General features: G+C 38.6%; 1 non-coding gene and 1 pseudogene across 1 annotated transcript; one reads left to right on the top strand and one right to left on the bottom strand.

The window, feature by feature from the left end:
* Nucleotides 1-411: 411 nt before the first annotated feature.
* Nucleotides 412-1064, bottom strand: LOC118607748 (annotated as a pseudogene).
* Nucleotides 1065-3430: 2366 nt separating this feature from the next.
* On the top strand, nt 3431-3537 carry LOC118608114. Its single transcript, XR_004952916.1, has one exon. It is a non-coding gene; the product is annotated as a U6 spliceosomal RNA (small nuclear RNA).
* Nucleotides 3538-21810: the final 18273 nt, after the last annotated feature.

The raw sequence follows: 21810 nt of genomic DNA, 5'->3' as shown, positions 1-21810 counted from the left end.
GAGCTCAGTGTGTACTTGGGACCCCTCACTCTTCCAGGGTACTTCTGCAGCCAAGATAACCCTCCAAATTCTCAGCTGCCACACTCGGTTGTGGGACCAGCCCATTTTTCATCTCTGCCCCTCTTATCAGTCTCAAGGTGACTTCTTATGTATGTCCCCAGTTGTAGGACTTCTGTACAATCAGATCTCAGGCAACTCCCAAAGATGGTTGTTTTGTAGTTTTATTGTAATTTTGATGTGGTCGTTAGAGGAGGAGAGCACAGAGTCTACCTTCTATGCAATCTTGAGCAGAAGTCCTCAATAATGTGACAGTATTTTATAGTGGTTAAGCATAGAGTTGGACGCACAATAGCCCACAGGCCTTCCACCTGTTTTTTTTCAATACACAACTTTTATTGCATCGTTAAAATATCACAAATAAGTCTGAGTAATCATCCAACATCTTGGTGTTTCTGTAGCTGGACAACTTAGACCTTCTTCATTAGCCCGCTGAACTGTTCCTTTTTTCGAAACATAGATACCGTTTAAAATTTTCTGATATCCTTGTTTTTAACTGTGTGGCTTGTTGAATCAAAGCAGCTTAATTTGATATAAATTCAATGTTGTTTCCTTCAAGAATTAACTCATCTTTCTGGGCTTGAGATACTGAACAAGCAACACTTTCAGATATATTTTTACTAATAAATTTTAGATTTCAGCAAGAGAACCATTCCCCTGAATAATGACGTTGATGGATAAGTGAGCATACATAGATATCATCTTGTAATAGAAGCTCAGTGTAACACCCTTGATCATGTTCTATACATGACTACAGATAGTGTAAATGGTAACCGGTTCCTTTCTATTTCACCACCATTTGTCAACCCTTAGCCTCCTTTTTTTTCCAAGGAGACCGAGGTCTGCATTGATGTGATCAAACTCCCTTTGCAGGGTGCTTCTGAGGTCCTTCACAGTAACTGCATATCTCTTCAAAATGATATCTGCATTTTCTGGAATGTCAACAGTGTGATTGTTGAGAAAAGTCTTCATCTTCACAGTAGATGTAACAAAGATGTAAATAAAGTTTTATTGGAACACAACCATACCCATTAATTAATGTGTTGTTTACGGCTGCCACTATGTTACAACAGCAAAGTTCAGTAGTTGCATCAGAGATCATATGTCTCACAAAGCCTAAAACATTTACTCTCTGCCCTTTACAGAAAAATTTTGCCACTCCCCGATTAAGAGCATGGAATCTATAGTTAGAATGTCTATGCTAAAATTCTAGCTCCAACACTGAATAGCTGTGTGCCTTGGGCAAGTTACTTTAACTCTCTAAGGCTCAATTTCCTCATCTTTATAAAATCAAAATAATAACACGTAATTCATAAGGCTATTGGAAAGGTTAAATAGCCTGTAAGGTACTTACTATTGTTACAAAATTACAACCTAATAAATACTTGCTATTTTTATAAGTACATCAAATATCACAAAAGTAATCACACACAGTATGTATTTGTTTCAGTACCATACCCTTGAGAGATGGACCTAATCAGCAGTATCTTTCTTTTGTTTTTCTTTCAGTAATAAAATGGAGCCTTAGAGAAACAGAAAATCAGTGTATTTATATAAATATGGAAATATGCCATTTCTTTCTCTTAGTAGAAGCCCCAGCACTGGAAGCTGAATCTCTCATCTTTTCAGTTGTCAGAGCCAAAGAGAGAGAAGCAAAAGAGGTTTGAAACAAATCTAGATCTGGACATAAATATAAAACATGCTTCAATACATACAAGCTGCAGGCATATTTTTAGCCTCATATCACAGCTCCATTTCACTATCACCGAGAAGGCTTTGTGTGTATTAAGATGACATCTCCAGGAATATCATTTCATCAAATGTGTGGTGATCTACTCTCTTCATCCACCACTCTTCTCTGTGTCACCTCATAGATACAGAGAACTGGTTATTGCTAGATGGGAGGGGGTGGGTGGGTAAAAAAAGGTAAAAGGATTAAGAAGAACAAATTAGTAGTTACAAAATAGTCACGGGATATGAAGTACAGCATAAATATTATAGTCAATCATATTGTAATAACTATGTATAGTGCCAAGTGGGTACTAGACTAACTGAGGGCATCACTTTGTAAATTATATAAATGTCTAACCGCTATGCTGTACACACAAAAGAAATACAAAATAATATTGAATGTCAACTCTAATTGAAAAAAAATGTTTAAAGTAATAATGCCAGATGATAAAGACGTAGTTCGATTTAGTTTAAAATCATAAATTATTGTACTATAATTGATTTTCTTAAGCCTATTTCTTAGAACTTTTAAAAAAGATAAGTATTTTCTTAAAACTTAAGAACTTTTCTGATGGTATTATCAACTACTATAGAAGTAGAAGTAAGGTTTATCTGGATAAATTGTTTCAGATGTACAAGATAAGTCTAGGAAACCTAGAAAGTGAATTATTTCCAGCCTCTGAGATAAACTATTATCAAATTGTACCAGTTAAGGGAGAATTATAGAGGGTAGCATGAGTGGTCAACATAGGCACTAATGGAGTGAGACCTGGGTTGTGAGTACAACATAGTATAAATTGGAACCATGAAAAAAGGGAATAAATAGCATAGCTGATATTTGGACCCTTTGCTGCATGACCTAAAGCCCATGCCATTAATCACTAGACTGTTAATACCTGTCACATGTAGATGTTCAATAATTTTTTAATAAACTATTAAATTACTGTTACCTCTTTCTGGAATGCTCTTTCCCTTTTATTGGCATTTGTAAAAACACTGTCCATTTTTCAAAGACCAGCTCAAATGCAGCCACCACCAAAATGCCATCTCTGATCTCTTCCCCATCCTCCAAGAACCTGTTATAACAATACTAATGTGAATATAAATACTAATAGTAGCAGCTTAGTATTTATTGAGTGCTTCCTGTGTGCCAGGCACTATGTTAAGAATATACATGGATTATCTTATAAAATCCTCCCAATAGTCCTATGAAAGAGATACTATTACCCACATTTTGAGAAGAACAGTATCAGAGAGGTTTGTATATGGCTCACTCAAGGATATACAGTGGAAAGCCAATATTCCAACATAAGGTTCTACCTCTAAAGCCCATAGTATTAACAACTAAGTCATATGGATTCCCTTAAAGTGGAGGCTGTTTCAGAGATTAATTGAGCCCTAGGATTTATCCTCCCCTTCTCTTAATAACAAAGCCACTAAGTTTTATATGGGCCCCTGAATGTCCTGATAGGGACTGTCTTCCCCAGCTTCCCTGTCAGTTGGCTGTGGATATGTGACTTAGTTGAGCCAATAGGATGATATTGGAAGTGAAGGGTGCAACTTCCATATCATCTCTTTGAAGATGAAATCACTTTCCCTGTACTCTTTCTTTTCCTTTTCTGAAATCAGAACATAAACTTGGGTGCTTGCTTCAGTAGCACCTATACTGAAATTGGAACAATACTGAGAAGATTAGCATGGCCTCTGCACAAGGATGACACACAAATTTGTGAAGTGTTTCATATTTTTATAGAGAATTGTATGAATTTGACCTCAAAAGCAAGGGAAGTAAAAACTAAAATAAATGAATGGGACTACATCAAACCAAAAGACTTCTGCTCAGCAAAAGAAACCATCAACAAAGTAAAGAGACAACCATTAGAATGGGAAAATACATTTGCAAGCAATGTCTCCGACAAGGGCCTAATATCCAAAATATTCAAAGAACTCATACAACTCAATAACAACAAGAAAAAAAATCTAATAAAAAAAATGGGCAGGGGACCTGAACAGACACTTCTCCCTAGAGGACATACAAATGGCCAAAAAATATTTGAAAAGATGCTCAACATCACTAGCTATTAGGGAAATGCAAATGAAAACCACAATGAGATACATCTCACACCTGTTAGAATAACTGCAATCAACAGGAGAAGTAATAACAAATGTTGGAGAGGATGTGGAGATAAAGAAACCTCATACACTGCTGTTAAGACTAAAAATTGGTACAGCCACTATGGAAAACAGTATGGAGTGTCCTCAAAAAAACTAAGAAGTGATCTACCATATGATCCAGCAATCCCACTATGAGTATTTACCCCAAAGACTTGAAAACCCATATCCAAAATATATTAGTATACTGATGTTCATAGCAGCATTATGCACAGTGACCAGAACATGGAGACAACCGAAGTGTCCTACAACAGATCATTGGCTAAAGAAGCTATGGTACACATATATAATGGAATATTACTCAGCCATTAAAGAGAGAAAATACTTCCATTTGTGACAATATGGATGGACCTCAAGATAATCACGCTAAGTGAAATAAGCTAGACAGAAAAAGTTGAAAACCACATGATATCACTTATAAATGGGATATAAATCTAAAAGCAACAAATGAACAGAACAGAAACTCATGAACATGGACTATAGACTAGTGGTTACCAGAGAGTAAGGGGTGAGGGAGGAGCGGGGAGGTAAACGGGATAAAGTGGGTCAAATATGTGGTGACAGAAAGAAATGTAACTATGGGAGAAGAACACATGGTGTATGTATGTGTATTCCTTACTGTTAAAGTGTACAGCTGAAACTTACTGGATCTCGTTAACCAATGTCGCCATAAAAAATAAATTACTTTTTTTTAAAAAAAGAACATAAACTTGGAAGTGAACCAGTTTCAACCATGTAGGCAATGAATATACCCTAAAATATGGTGGAGCAATAAGATAGAAAAATACCTAATTCCATGGATGACTGTGTGAAGGAAAGCCATCCTACCAGACCTGATTCACTCATCTCTGGACTATCCTATGAATTAAAAATAAACTTCTATTCTAATTAAGTTGATGAATTTTTTTTGCTATTTCATAGTAGCTTTTATCCTAATGCAGAGGTTTTTCCTGTACTAGAAAGAAGAAACTAGATAATAATCTAATTGAGCATATGTAGTTAAGAGATGATTATCACACAAGATAATATGGGAGTAGAAGGGTATGATAACAATGAAGATTGGGCTATAAACTACAGTTGGTATGTGTCAAAGCTCAAATTTGAATTGAGGTTCTTCTGACTCTAAAGACCCTAGCCTTAAGTTCTAACCAATTGTTCTCAAACTCTTCATGCATCAAAATGACCTGCACCCCTTGTTAAAGTACAGAGTGAGGATTTATCTTCAATAATTATGATACTAGAAATTTGTATTTTTAACATGTATCTCCAGTTGATTCTTATCCACAGCCAAGTTAAAAAACAACAACATCAACACTAGCCCATGGCAATGTTCCTCTTTCCAGATCATGCTAGCTCTCAGAAAACTGCAATTTTTGGATGGCTACTGGTCACACTAGTAAGAAGGAAGGAAAAACCAGCAACAGACTCACCTGTCCTGCTGGGAACATTTGCTTTGCTTTTTTCCTCATAGGACTGAAATTTTCCTAACAGTGTGGGGGCCCCCAAAAAATGCTTTTCAGTATACAATAGCAGGAAACTCACCTACATTCAAATTGTGCAGACCAAAACTCTTAGCCTTGTAGGCTTCTCCTCCGCAATTTACATGCTTTCTTCAAAAGACCACACTATCTTTAAAGGTGAATAGATAAAGGTAAGACCTGGTTTAAAAAAAAAATCTAAATGCAACATTACTCCATTATTTTGCCAAAGTTCATAAGCACCAGGAAACCCAAATTCAAAATATTTCTTGCTCTATGTGATTTACTTCTACAAATTATGTGGAGATTACAGTTGTAGAAAGATAAATAAGACATGTCAGCCATAAGTTTGAGCCTCTGGGATTATTATGTTTGGCAATAAATCTACCCGTCTTCCTATTCTGTCTGGGTTACTATTAGTGATTTTGTTAATGATCTTTCAGAATTAAAAAAGACAGACTCATGATTTGTATGTATTATTTATATTTATTTATTAGATAACTTGACCTAGACAACTTCTACATTATCTTCAAACACTCCAGGATTCTGAACTCTACTATAATGCAAATTTTGATCCAACTTAGGCAAAATCAGGTCTTACAGAGAAGCTCAATGTGAAGCAGCCTTTATTATGAGGTACTTATCTCCCAATACCAACCTTAAAAATAAGAGAGTTTGTGAAAATACAAGGTAAATTTTTAAGCCCTCTTCAAAAGGGATGAATTGTAATGGCTACTGGCTAATTAATCTCCAATAGTATAAAGCATTTGGAGAATTTTTCATACTATTTCACACTGTCTCTTTTTTGAATAGCGGAATCTGTTTCTGAGCTAGAGTAAGCCAAAGTCTCTCTAAGGTTCTACCAAGCAATTAAATACAATGAAAAGAACTCTCAAAAAAAAAGCTAGGTATTCCAAGATCAAGTCCAAGCTTTGCTACAAACCTTGTCCCTTTTGATCTTGGACAAGATATTTAATTAGCAGGACCTTTGATTTCTCATATATTAAATGTAGATATTAACACATTTTCAAAGGGGATATACTAATCTAACAAAATGAGATGATCTCTTGTTTTTATCTTAGTTCTCAGTATATAATAAATAGTACATAGTAGGTACCAAATTCAGACATGTTTTCTGAAGTGAAAAAGCAAGCAAGTGAATAAAGAGGAAAAAATGACAAAGGTAAAAGCAGTAAAAGTTCAAGGAAAAGCAAAAATGCATCATAAAAACATGAGTTCCAGATTCAAAAATAGCATCTAGGTAAATTGTATTAACCCTTCCATTGAGAACAATTAGGAAAGCTATATAGAAGTTTTTTTTTAAATCTGTTTTTAAGGCACTGGAGACCTACCCCAGACAAAGAAAAAATATAGGGCCAAGATTTGAGAGAAAGAAGCCCAGAAAGGAGAACCCAGTTTTGGAGACCACATTTCCCCTAGAAATATCTTCCAATTCAGGAGGAGGCATGTGAGTAACAAGATGACCAAGGTGTTTGACAGACTCCCAAGGTTCAGAGACTAAAACATGGAAATGGACACCAGAGAATGTCAGTGCTTGCTACATAATTTTCCAGGCCCAGTGGGAATGAAAATGCATGACCCTTTGTTCAAAACATAGTGTGTGTGTGGCGGAGGGGTTTCAAACTAACACTGCCGACTTCTTGATTTTGGATTTCTAACCACCAGACCTGTGAAGAAATAAATTTCTGCTGTTTAAACCAAGAAAAAAAGAAAAAGAAAATTTATAAAGCCTTCTCCTTTCTGCCACAGTCTTTCTCTCAATTTGCTATGGTGCTTCTTATTTCCTACTTAATGTAATTTTAATGAAAGAAACATTTTAATTATTATCCTGAATTTTTACTGTTCATCTTTACATTATGCAGTGCCAGAATGCTATGTGCATGAAGCATCACAAAACTACATGCAAATAGGGCAGCAAGGAACTTCAGACATGTATATTGCATATATCTCCTCTGTTATGCATATGCATTTTCTTTTGTCCCATTATATTTCACTCTAAAACACAATACAAGATAAAATAAAGAATTTAGGATGGCAAAAGCATTAAACTAAGCAGGGTCCTTTTGAGTAAGGAACGCTGTGTGACTGCACAGGTGGCACACCCATGAAGGTGGCTTTAAGCACATGTCTTAGAATAAATGAAAGGATGATAAATTAATGCAAATCTAAGTTTCCAACACAAGGACTTAGAAAAGGGGCATAAAATTAAACTCAAAGAATGTAGGAGGCAGGATATAATAAAGACTAGAAATTAATGAAGTAGAAAAAAGAAATTGAGAAACCTCTAGCAATGTAATTCCTACTAAAAGAATAAATGGAAAAATCTAATTATGTTAATATATGTAGAAAAAACATTTAAGAAACCTCGAAGAAAATTTTCCTTAATCTGATAAAGAAAATCTCACCCAAGACTCTCCTGCCTTGCCCAGAGACACCTTTCTAAACTGTAAACAAATAAATATAGAGTATGTTAGAAAGTAATGTGATCTGGCAAGAAAAATAAAGCATGGAAAGGGAAGTAGGAGTGCTGGGGATTCAAGTTAAAATAGAATGGTCAGGGAAGGCCTCCATAAGAAGATTGCTTTTGATTAAATAAGAGAAGGTGAGGGAACTAGGCATATACGTAGTCAGGGAAAGAGGATTCCAGGCAAAGGAAGCAACCAGTGCAGAGGTCCTGAGGAAGAAAATGCCTGCTTTGTATCAAAGAGGTACAGCCTGTGCAGCTAAAACAAAGTTACAGGGAGAGAAGAAGGATTCGAGGTCAAAGAGGTAATGAGGGTCCATATCATGGAGGGTTCTATAAGGCTGTTGGAAATACTTGAGTTTTATGTAACATTATAAGAGAGGCATTGGAAGGAGGGGTTTGCATATCATCAGATTTATGAATTAACAGGATCACTCTAACTGCTGTATTGAGAATAGACTGAAAGATGGGAATGGTGGAAGCAGAAAGACCAGTTCTGAGGATACTGCAGCAATCAAGGTGAGAGATACTTAAAGCTTGATGTAGGGAAGGTGCAATAGAGTTGAAGAAAAGTAAGCATCCTTCTCCATCTCACCATAAAATTCTGTAACATTCCTGAAAGGCCTATGGCATAACCAAAGGAAACATCTACAATAACCTTTATCTTCCAATACAAAAAGTCAAACCATCCCTTAAATGCCTGATCTTTTTATTCTCCCTATTATAAAATCTCAGTCCTCCCTCAGCTATCACTTTTCTAATTAAACAGTGCATTAATGGCCCACTGTCTGAATATTAACAGCACATTTGTTAACCAACAGTAATTCAGGCAGGAAGTCAGAAGACTCAAAATATTTCTGTGAAACTGCTATAGATAAAGGATATTGGAAGCACTGACAGGGCTGTCTCTCAGTTAAGGCAAGTCTAAATGAAAGGAAGAGGTACTAGTATGCAATTACTATGCTGGTTTCATTTAACACCCAGCACACCTGGCTCTCCTTTATCTCACTAAATCAACTAGGGGCCTTGGATTTTCATTACTCCAAGAACCATAATAAAGGATAATCTGCCATGTATTAGCCTAATCCTAGAATACAACTCAAGACGATAAAATCAGGGAACTACCAGAAATGGCATCAATACCATAAACTAATTAAGACAATCTAATTCAGCAGGTATCTTGCAGAAAAACTCTAATACAAGTTACGCTCTAGCTTACTTGGAAAAGAAAAAAAGAAAAAGAATAAGGAAATGCTTCGCTTCTGATATTAGCTGGCTGATCCATGTTTGAGATGGCTAGAACAGACTCAGACTACAAATCCCGTGACCAGTGCCAACATAACTTTAAAATATATATTTTTTAAAAATCTTAAAAGGTCAAAAATTAGCACCATGGTCACACTTGAGCTGAAAGCATATTGTGTTTGGCCCAAATGGTAATTTAAAATTCAGGAGATTTTATGTTAAAAATATGGTGATTGGCAGCACTTGAAATAGTAGAAGATTATATAATACAGGCTATATTCCCACATGACAGACAAATAAAGAGACATTAGCAAATCTCCACCATGAAAGTTGGATAGAGAATAAGTAAGCCTACCTCAATGTCAGATTAGAAATCAGATTATGGTTTTAGTTGTGGCATTTGCATGAATACACATGACTTTAGGAAAACAAATTAGCTACTTGGGGCTTCAAATTCCACACATGAAAAAAAAAGTATTGGACAAAAATCTCAATTCCACCTTGTCTACATTCCTGGAAAGTGATAAAGAGTGCAAAGACACACATCAATGAAGAGAGAAGGGATTATTAGACAAATGATGCCAGAGGTTAGCTGTTTAGGAACAAAATTTTAAAAAGCCAGCCGAGATTCGAAACTTCATATCACATGTCAAGATAACTCCATGTGGATAAGGGAATATAGTAAAAATTCACACCTAAAATAAGAAGAAAATATTCACTCGAAGGGTCTTATAATCAGGTGTAAAGAATTTTGTAAATTTAAAAATTATGAAAGAAATAGAAAAGGAAAACATTGGGGAACTTTCTGCACAGAAAAGTAAAACCAGTATACTTAGAAATAGTATCAAATATAAGAGGCAAACATAAATTGAGAAAAATACAACAAAAAGAACAAATGGTTTATGCCCTACCCTTAATTTGACAGCATCTCCCTCTCATAGTTCTTGGAAAAAAAGGGGGCGGGGGAGGGCAGGGTGTAAACTCTAACCCAGTACCCAGTATGAAAATGTTTAAGTTCATGGATGGAATAACCACGTGACCGCTTCACAACTAAATTAGAAGGAGTCATTGCCGAAGGTTGGAATAACTCTGCAGTCGTAGGTAGGGCACAAGTTATTACCCTAATTTTGTAGACGAGAAAACTGAAGCACAGAGAAGCTCAATGAGATTGCAAAGTCATAACAACTGGTAAGTGTTAAAACCAATTCCAGAACGCAGCTTGGGTTCTGCCTCACCTGAGCCATCTGTGAAATGAGGAAATTGTAATCGACCCATCGTTTTCAAAGGGCAGTGCCTGGACCTACAGCAGCAGCCTCTCATGGAAACTTGTTCAAAATGAAAATTCTCAGGTCACCCCAGACTCATAGAATCCTGACCTCTGGGGTGGGACCAGCAATCTGTGGTCCAAAAAGCCCTCCAGATCATTCCTCTGCACACTCACATTTAGAGGATTCCTTGATGTCTAAGGTCCCTTCCAATCCTAAAACATTTTCATTAACATCGAGACATTAATCTCCAGAGTGTTTTGCACAAAACCATGTTGTTCATGACCTGAGACCAAAACAAGAGTTCATTACTGGGAGGAAACACTCCTTTCCCCTTGGTGGAATTTATACCTATGGTATTGTGTTTGCTAAAAACTACCTGTCTTAAATCATTTGCATAGGTATACTAGTAATCACAAACTTGGCTTTTTTCTGGGGTCTGTGTGGAGAGAGTAGGGATGAGCATCCCCTCAAAAGTAAATTGAAGGCAGTGGGGTGGATGGGTGGACAGGGTGGAGAGCCTGTCAATCATACCTTCCAGCAAATGTACTTAGACCTAGAAGCCTCCAGAACCAGCTGGATAAACTTGCTGGAGGGGACAGCAGCGAGAGATGGGAACCGTTGAGTTTCCTGAGCCCCGTTTCTCCTTCTAGACATGCCCTGACCTTGGCCAGATTTAAATGTCAGCTCTAGGTTAATAGGAAATCTGCTAGCCTGACATCATGGTCCTACCAAACTTTGAGTCACTTGGACTTTTAGTCACAAGCTAGTTCTCTGCTGCTCAGCCATTGCCACCTAATCCTGGTCATCCAACAGTAGAAGCCATCATCACATCAGCCACAGCCTATCTCCCTCACCCCAGTGGCACCACTGCTGCTACCATCATTGTTTGCTTTCACCTGTGCCACCACTTCTCAGCCATAGCTAGTGGGGAGGTATCTGGGTTCCCCCAACATGTGTGAGGAAAGTAACATGAAACCGGCTCCATTTGCCCAATGAGAAGCAGTTGCTGTGAAGGATGGGGGAGGAGGAGGGGAAAGTGGTGATGTCCAGAGAAGTGCTGAAGACCTTAACCTTGATGCTGAGGAGGCAGTTCATGGAGGCTGAGAGGAGAGCTCCAGTGACGGGGCGCTATAAAGAGAATATTGTGCTAAGGGACTGCCCATCATCTTTCACTATCCACACCATCCTGGGCTTCCTGTCTCAATTAGGGGATGCAGGACACTTGAGCAACTTGGCCTCGCCCATAATAATGTGGAAGATAAAGGCACTAAAGTGTAAAAGCAAAAGACTCTCAAGCTGTGCTCAGGAGACTTTTTTCTGCCTCAGATGCTGTGGCACCTGTATCAGAAGGCATAACAAAAGAGGGAGCCCACCATGTTGCTGAGGACAGGAAGGAAGAAATAAATGAAATGGAGGCAAGCAACCTACCAGATACAGAGTTCAAAACATTTGTTATACGGATGCTTAATGAATTTAGGGGAAGAACAGATAAACTCAGTGAGAACTTTACCAAAGAGATATGTGCAGAGAAAGATAGATAACCATAATCGGGCTCCCTGCCACACCTGTAGCTAACTTCCGAGTGAAAGAAAACTCAGCACTTCTCCCCTTATGTAACCATGTGCCCAATACATGTGTACAGTCTCCCACTATCTGGCAGTGTGCCACTATTGTTTAACCAGTGCATGAAATGCACCACCACCATGGCGAGGGGGAGGTACTGTGCCCTTGCTGGATAACCCTGCCACCTTGTGAGGCAAGCTGTACCCTTGCTGAAATAAAGACCTATGTCACAGTTGCCTATGGTTCCCCGCATTTTCTTCCAACTGCCTGAGTCTTGCACCCTTTATTCCAGAACTGCGAACCTGCAGCAAGAGAAGATAGAAAACAAAACGGGAGATAGAAATCATAAAAAATAACCAGTCAGAAATGAAGCATATAATAACTAAAATAAAGGATACCTTAGGAGGCATCAATAGTTGATTAGATAAATCAGGATCAAAGAAGCAATTCAGAAAATAAGGTAGCAGAAAACACCTATCAGAACAGAAACAAGCAAAAAGAATCCCTCAAAATGAGGATAGTTTAAGGGGCCTCTGAGATAACATCAAGCATATCAACATTCGCATCATAGGGATACCAGAAAGAGAAGAGAGAGAGGAAGGAATTGAAAACATATTTGAAGAAATAGTGACTGAAAACATCCCTAACCTGGTGAAGGAAATATACATACAAGCCCAGAAAGTGCAGAGTCCCAAAAAAGATGAACCCAAAGAGGTCCACATCAAGACACATCATAATTAAGATGCCAAAAGTTAAATATAAAGGGAATATTAAAAGCAACAAGAGAAAAGCAGTTAGTTACCTACAAGGGAGCTCCCATTACACTGTCAGCTGATTTCTAAGCAGAAACTTTGCAGGATAGAAGAGATTGGCATTAAATAGTCAAAGTGATGAAAAGTAAGGACCTGCAACCATGATTACCCTACCCAGCAAAGTTATCATTTAGAATTGAAGGACAAAGAAAGAGCTTCTTAGGCAGGAAAAAGCTCAAGGAATTCACCATGACACTATTACAAAAAAAAATGTTGGAAGGACTTCTTTAAGAAGAAGAAAAAAGAAAAAAGATCAAAACTATGATTAATAAAATGACAATAGCTACATATCAACAGTTACTTTAGATACAAATTGAATAAATGCTGTAATCAAAAGATAAGCTGGATAAGAAAGAAGTCTTTTACATATGCTACCTACAAGAGACTCACTTTTGATTGAATGATGCACATAGACTGAAAGTAAAGGGATGGGGAAAGATAGTTCATGAAAATGGAAACAAACAAAAAAGCTGGGGTAGCCATATTTATTCCAGACAAAATAGACTTTAAAACAACATCTATAACTGGAGACAAAGAAGGACCCAGTCATCCCACTTCCAGGTATAAATCCAAAGAAACCACAAACACTACTTTAAAGTGACATGTGAATCAATATGTTCATTGCGGCATTATTTAAAGTAGTCAAGAGATAGTGGTTACCTGGATATCCATCAATGGATAAATGCATAAAGGAGAGGTGATATATATGTAATATTACTCAACCATTAAAAAGAATAAAATCTTACCATCTGCAACAACTTAGATAGAACTAGAGGGTATTGTGCTGAGTAGAGTAAGTCAGACAGAGAAAGACAAGTGTCATATAATTTCACTTACGTGTGGAATCTAAAGAACGAAACAAACTAAATGGAAACAAACTCATAATACAAAGATACATTTTCATGGTTGACAGATGGATAGGGGATTGGGGGTGGGAAAAAAAGGGGAAGGGATTAAGAAGTACAGATTGGAAGACTGGTAGTTACAAAATAGTCATGGGTATGTGTAGTACAACATAGGGACTATTTCAATAATATTTTAATAACCATGTATAGTGCCGGGTGGATACTAGACTAATCAGGGTAATCACTTTGTAAATTATATAAATGTCTGACCACTATGCTGTACACCTGAAACTAATATAATATTATATGCCAAGTGTAATGTAAAAATTATTAAAAACTTGAAAATCTAAAAAGCAAAAAAAAGGAAGAAAAAAGAAGGATAAAAAAACTGTTGAAGGGAGTCGAATTCCTTGATCTGATGAAGCTTCCCAAGCATGATTTGGCGAAAGAACACCTACACCCCACATGGAATAGTCAGGACTGCCACAAATTATTTAAGGCTCTGAAAAATGTTCAGTTTGAAATTGCTCAAATGAAAGCCAAATTTCAGAGAGAATGTCATGATATTTTTTTTAAAATGTGTGTCTCTATCAACCTCTATTTGACAAGATAAAAATTCTTCAATGTAATTTATGAGTTTACAGAAAATAAGCACAAATGGAAACAGGTGTTGAGGATGTACTTGGTAAGGAAATAAAAAAGAGACAGTTCAAGAAGGAAACAATATCACCTCCCTGGTGATCTACTTGTTAGGATTTGGCGTGGAAGTAAAAGCTACCTAATGGGAATTTCTCATTTTAGGTTAATGTTTCAGAATATACAGATGCTCAGAAACATGAAGATGTACAGTAGAGCACCCCCCCAAAAATATTAGATTTATGTTTTCAGAGACTGGTGAGGCAGTTTCACAGTAGAATTTATCTTTGAACCCAGTGAATATTTCTCAAATGAGGATTGACTAAAACAGATATATTTATTTTAGGCCCAGATGATTCTGGTGCCTGTGTCTCTTGGGGATGTGAGATTACAGGCTTTATAGGGTGCTGAATACATAGTAAGATGGGGTAAATGTCAATTTCAATTACTTTTGCATTCTTGAAATGCCTGAGTTTGGGATGCTATAGCTAAAATTGATGAAAATTTTCAATTAGGGTACATTTTCCATGATCATATAATCCTAAAATTGATATTATACTTCACTGGAGAAGCATTTGATGATGTACAATGATTCAGAGTTTCCAAGCACTATATAAGAAGCAGATGAAGAGGAATACTATAATAATGATGATGTAGTATAGGAAAGAATCTTAAAGCAAACACTGTGTTGCAGAACACAAGCTGCAGTAAGCTGGGTGTGTTATATATCATTAAAGAATAGCCTAAACATACTCTGAGTTGCTTACAGCTTCATTTTTTTTTTATTCTCTATGTAGCTAAAAAGAAAGCTTTTCAATGTTTTAAAACCAGTGTTTTCTTCTTAAAATTTCAATGGCCCCCACTTTTCTGAAGATATAAGATTATCTGCATCTCAGAACTTTCATAGTTTAGTTCTTATGAAGTACTTTTGTCAAATATAAGACTACAGCTATAAAATATCAGAATTCTTAACAGAGGCTAGAGCAGCTTAGAAAACCTTTTTGAGAAACCAACTTTAGTAGTTTTCAAGCCATCTTGCATGTCTTTTTTTGCCTTCATCATTGTGTAATAGAAATATAGTCTCTTACATTAGCTAGTAAATCATGCACTTTTAACCTGACCATGTGTGTGGTTAATAAGAGTTCCAATAAGACCGTATTTGATAACTATTAGTTGTTTGAGGAGTTTTGCATTGACCATTAAATTAAAAGAAATTTAGTCATAATCAGGTGACTAATCACTGAGGTGTTAATAAAGTCCTGTTTTCATCTTATACCAACCTACCTGCTAGGAACGCTATTTTTTCAATGTTTGGGAAGACTTTTTCAAGTATAGCTTTTTAATTTTAGCCTAACGTATCAAGAAAAAGAAATCATTCTGATGTAGTAGTTTTCAGTGTGTGTTTCCTAGTCCAGTAGTATAGGCATCCCATAAGAAATAGTGAGAAATGCAAATTAACAGGCCTCATTTCAATTCTACTTAATTAAACACCAAAGTGGGGCCCAGCGATATAACTTTTTATTAAATTATTGGGGTGGCCTCAGTTAACAAAATTATATAGGTTTCAAGTATACAATTCAATGTCATAGGTATATTGCATTGTGTATTCACCACCCAAAGTTAAAGTTCCTTTTATCACCATATCTTTGACCTCCTCAACCCCTATCTCTCTCGCCCCTCTCCCCTTTCCCTCTGGTAAGCACTAATGTATTGTCCATGTCCATGAATCTCTGCTTGTTTGTCATGTTCGTTAGTTGTTTTCAGTTTTATATCCCACATATGAGCGAAAACATATGGTTCTCAATTTTTTTCTGACTTATTTCACTTATTGTGATAATCTCAAGATGTATCAATGTTGTCACAAGTGGCAGTATTTCATATATGCCTACGAATGAGTAATATTCTATTGTATATATGTATCACAGCTTCTTTATCCAATCATCTATTAAAGGGCAATTTAATTGTTTCCATGTCTTGACCACAATGAATAATGCTACTATGAACCTAGGGGTGCATATATCATTACAGATAAATTTTGGGTGTAAATACCCAGAAGAGGAATTGTTGAGTCATATGGTAATTCTATTTTTAGTTGTTTTTTTAATTATTTAATGTCACCACATATTTGATCCCTTTTATACCATCTTCCTCTTTCCTCCCCGCTCCTATTACCCCTGGTAACCACTAGTCTATTATCCATCTCCATGAGTCTCTGCTTATTTGTCCTGTTCGTTTGTTGCTTTTAAGTTTATATCCCACATAGAAGTGATATCATGTGATTTTCAACTTTTTCTGTCTGGCTTATTTCGCTTAGCAAGATTATCTCGAAGTCCGTCCTTATTGTCACGAATGGCAGTATTTCATCTCTTCTTATGCCTGAGTAATATTCCATTGTGTGTGTGTGTGTGTGTGTGTGTGTGTGTGTGTGTGTGTGTGTGTGTGTACCACAGCTTCTTTAGCCAATCTTCTATCGTAGGACACTTTGGTTGGTTCCATGTCCTGGCCACTATGAATAATGCTGCTATAAACATGGGTATGCAAATATCTTTTCAGATATGTGTTTTCCAGCCTTTGGGGTAAATATCCAGTAGAGGGATCACTGGATCATATGATATATCAATTCTTAGTTTTTTGAGGCACCTCCATATTATTTCCCATAGTGGTTGTACCAATTTGCAGTCCCACCAGCAGTGTATGAGGATTCCTTTTCCCCCACAACCTCTCCAACACTTGTTATTATTTGTCCTGTTGATGAAAACCATTCTAACAGCTGTGAGGTAGTATCTCATCGTGGTTTTGATTTTCATTTTCCTAATAGCTAGTGAGGTTGAACATCTTTTCATATGCCTGTTGGCCATTCTATGTGTTCTTAAGAGAAGTGTCAGTTCAGGTCCTGTGAGGTCAATTCAGAACAGAGCCCCACCACATACTCCAAAAACTGCTGCTATCTGGTCAGCAGCCAAGGAAGGCAGTACACAAAGGGCTTTCGGCAGTGCCTGCTCCCAGGGACATTTTCTGCTGCTCCCATGGAGATTATCTACTCCTGTAACCAGCACATCTTGCTGCCACCTGCCTGAGAAAGAGGCTGCTCCCCCAATGAGATTACCCCTCCCTCATCTTTTGGGCAGAAAAGTATTGCTTGCTTTTGGCTGGGTGCCTTTTCCTGAAGCTGCAACCAGCTGCTGCTAGAGCTTCCCTGACCCATGAGTAATAAACGGCATATCATACTGTTCTGATTCTCCCTAGTGGTTTTCCTGGAATATCCTAAGCATAGGTTCTTGGTCTTGGGTGCCTGCGTTACAATCAGCTAGCCAGCAGGATATTCTGAAAAATACCCCTATTGAGTCAACCTCGGGTATGAACATGCCTGGAGAACCTCTGCTGAGGACACTCCCTAATCTGCCGGGGTGAATCCTGAGTTCGTCAGGGGAAATCCCAAATCTGCTGGGGAGAATCCCAAGTTTGCTGGCAGGGAGGGATTCTTGATGCCAGAGGGAATCCTGAGTGGATGTCTGCCAGCGTGTATCCTGGGGTGGGGCCTCTGGGTGCATGTTGTTTGAGGTGGCAAGCCTTGTAGATTCTTGGGGCCCGCCCAGGGAGTGGGGGGCACTCTTTATATGCCTATGGGCCTCTTACAGATTTTATGGAATGTAGGCGAATTGTGTTCTTTCAGAGAGAAGAAGAAGAAGCTGCAGGCAGTAGCAGCCACTGTGGGCTGGCCCCTTCTGCAGGCACTATGTGATGCTTAACTATATTCAGAGAACATTGTAGCAGATTCTCTGAAGATCCTAGCAAATTTACTAACGAATCTAAACAGAGTTACTATGACTTTTGACTTAACTTGGCAACATTAAAGGTCCTAGGAGGTTTTTCTAACTCTCAGTAACTGTTAAGGTTTTACAGATGGCCAAAAATGTAAACACACCCAATACTGCCTGAGACTGAGATGACTAGAGAAAAAAATGGAACACTTGAAAGTTAGCTGCACCCTGCACCCGCCTTTTCCCAGCCTCTGTAAAAGTGTCAAGGGCAACTGAAATACTTCTAGAGGTTACACAATATATTCATAAATTTGCCAATCTAAAGGATATCCATTGCTTTCTTTCTAACTACCATTAGAAATTGAGATCTCTGAAATTTAAAACATTCATATTATAATAGAAAGTAAAATTTATGTTTTTTGTAACAAGGTATAGAGTATCAAGATTTATTTTAAAGGAGATTAAAGAAAAGTAGTTTGTCTTTAAAGTGGGTTATTTCTAAATGTGTAAGAAGAGGCAAACTGAAGGGCTGAAGAAAGTTGCAAGTCTGTGAAGAGAAATCTTCAAAGAGGACTTTTTATATATGGTTAGGCTAATGCAACATTAGAGTTGTGTTTTTCTCTCTGATAAATAAGACAGTGTTTCTTAAGACTATTGGACTGATACTGATACTATGAAAAAGTTTTCTGAGAAAAACAAGGATTTTATGCTTTATTACAATAATTTTTTGAGTTTCATGTTTTCTTAACCAGTTACCACCATTGTGGACACTTTGAGAGTGAAATTTGGAACTTACCACTTTGTTCTAGATTTATCTAATGCATTTTCTCCATAGACATTCACCAAGACAGTCAAGATCAATTCTTCTTTACCAGGAAGGACAACAATGGACCTTTACTGCCCTACCCATGGGATATCTCCATAGCCCCAATATCTGCCACGGTTTTATGGCTGAGAATTTAACTGACTGGGCTAAACCCTCCACCATATAGTTGTACCAGTATATGGATGCTAACCTCTGACTCTCTTTCAGACTTACAGCAGGCTGTCCCAGCCTTGGTGACACACCTGCAGGGAAAAAGATGGGCCATCAACAAAAACAAGTTGCAAGGCCCTGGCTTGTCTATCAAATTCTTGGGGGTGGTCTGGTCAGGTAAGATGAAGATGATGCTTCAGGAGGTAGTAGATAAGATTCAGGCTTTCCCCCTACCCACTATAGTTAGACAACTACAGGAGTTCTTAAGCCTCCCAGGACATTGAAGGATTTTCATTCCACACCTAGCACAATTAGTATGCTCCCTCCATCTCCTTGTCTACAGGAGGGCTACCTGGGCTTGGTAGGAGGAACAACAGATGGCCTTTATAGCCACAAAGCAAATGGTGGGGATGGCACAAACACTAGGCATCATTAATCACACAGATCCATACAAATTAGATGTACATGTCACCCTACAACAGCAGAGACAGACACGTGTCCCCATTAGCTTTTGGTCTCAACTCTGTAAGGGTACAGAAGGACAGTACAACCCTATTGAACAACAAGTCAATGTTGTATACCAAGATCTCCTGGCCACCGAAGCATTAACCATACTCACCAAGGTGGGGGTGAAAACCACCTTTCCTATTGCAAAGTGGGTTCATGACATGGCCACCTGGCCCAAAATTTCGGTGGCCCAATGATCCACCTTGGCAGAATGGAGTACATACTTGCCGCAATGCAGTAAGCACGCTACCAGCCCATTAAGTCATGAACTGCAACAGGTTTTAGGGCAAGTACTCTACTGAGCTCTAGCCACCTTTGAACCTGCTCCAGACATGCTAGAATCCACCATGCAAGAAGGGAAACCCCCTATCCCAGAACACGTTTGGTATACTGATGGCTCCTGTAAGGTTCAACAACCGACATGGTGAGTCATTGCTTACCAGCCAGTAACAGACAGTATATGGATGTACGAAGGAAACACACAGCAGCCAATAGGCCGAATTATGTGCTCTTTGGCTTGTAATAGCTAATGAAACTGGTTCCCTGACCATCTGCGCTGATAATGGGGCTGTGTACCATAGGCTGCCTTTGTGGCTACCACAATGTCAGGCTGATCACTGGCAAGTGACCGAGAGGCCACTTTGGAGCCAAATCATGTCATAAGACATTTACCCCCTTGGCCAACACAAGACTATTCACATGACACAATGTGATAGTGTCATATGAGTAGAAACTAACCTTTACAGTACCCGAGCAATGCAAGAGCAGATGAAGTAGCCTGCATATGGTAGCTGAAGGATGCACCTACTGAAGACACAGCCACTTGGTTACACAAAAAGATGAAGCATGCAGGCCTATGGACCACAGACTTGACCATGTACCCCAGAATTAGCCAATAAAACAACCTGCTCTTGGTAGCCCCCAGGACATACCGTTGAGCAAAAAAAAAAAAAATACCTGCACTAGCCTTGGTCAATGCATATAGGACCATGGTGGTGCTCCCTGGTGCCCCGTGAGGGGAGAGAAAGATTTAACCTTACAACCAGAAGTCACTGCATCTGAGCTCCTACGTTTTATTTGGCATGCCTTGGTGCTGGGCCCAGACCAGCATTTGTATACACACCCAGGACAGACCCCTGTCACTGTTACTGTCTTAACCCAGCATTGGACAGTGGCATGTGTCTTCCCAGATGGGCAGGACTTACCCTTCCAGGTACCCCTTAAACATATGTCTTTTTATCCTTAGTCTTGTTTCAGGCAACACCTTTCTGCAATAGGCTAGCATGATGGCAGCAGTGAGCAACCGGTCAGCATGTTGGATCTGCACAAAACTTTTGACAACAATGTCAGCTGGCCTCCCCTGGTGGACAGACCTGGTTAACGCCTCCACCTGGGAATGGCTACACAACTGGAACAATCCAAGTGCAACTTTCAACACCACCCAATAACATGCGCATACCTTGGTTCAGGAGCAGGTCTACTGTTTCTGACCCTGGTTGAGCTACTCTGTCTGAGATGGTCTAGGATGGCTGATGGCCCTCCAAATAGGGGTCTGTCAGCCCGCCACTTCTGTGTATTGAAAGGTGGAATGGAATGGGAAATTCTACACAGCACTCTATGAGGTGGTTGCCCAAAACTCTTTGTCAGAACACCACCGTGCTGACCATTAATGACAAGTGGGGTAAAGAAAATGCCTCATGCACCACAGGAGCTTTCCTAGTCTCCTGGGAGGACACGATGGGCATGCGTTGCCTTTGGCTGGCCATATCTGCCTTATATTTGAACACCCCTATATTCCTGGATGAGTACTTGATACTCTGCTTGACAAACCCCATAATTAGAACACATTCAAGGTTCAACATAGGGTAAAATGCACCGATTGGTGATTTTATCCCCTGGTTGTTTGTCCCCCATGCAGGTACCATCCTTGCTTAAGAATCTTTTAATTCCCTAGCTAATCACACTATCACAGCTTTGAATTCTACCCAACAAGCCATCTCCCTCCTCAGTGACAAGGTATCTCAGACAAGAAACATGTTGCTTCAAAACCACATGGCATTAGACATTCTCGCCACTGCCTAAAGGAGTACTTGTGCTGTTATGCACACTAAATGTTGTATGTACATTCCTGACAACTCCCATAATGTTACCAAAGTCCTTGCTGCTCTGACCAGAGAGCTGTCACATATTGCAGCACTTGGAGTGGACCCCTTCACCACCTGGTGATCCTCCCTGGGCTCGTGGGGCTGCTACCTGGTAACAGGACTGCTTGGC

Source organism: Rousettus aegyptiacus, unplaced genomic scaffold (assembly GCF_014176215.1).
Source record: "Rousettus aegyptiacus isolate mRouAeg1 unplaced genomic scaffold, mRouAeg1.p scaffold_m13_p_9, whole genome shotgun sequence".
NCBI classification, from domain to species: Eukaryota; Metazoa; Chordata; class Mammalia; order Chiroptera; family Pteropodidae; genus Rousettus; species Rousettus aegyptiacus.
The sequence above is the reverse complement of the archived record's forward strand: the minus strand, read 5'-3'. Positions and strand labels throughout refer to the sequence as shown.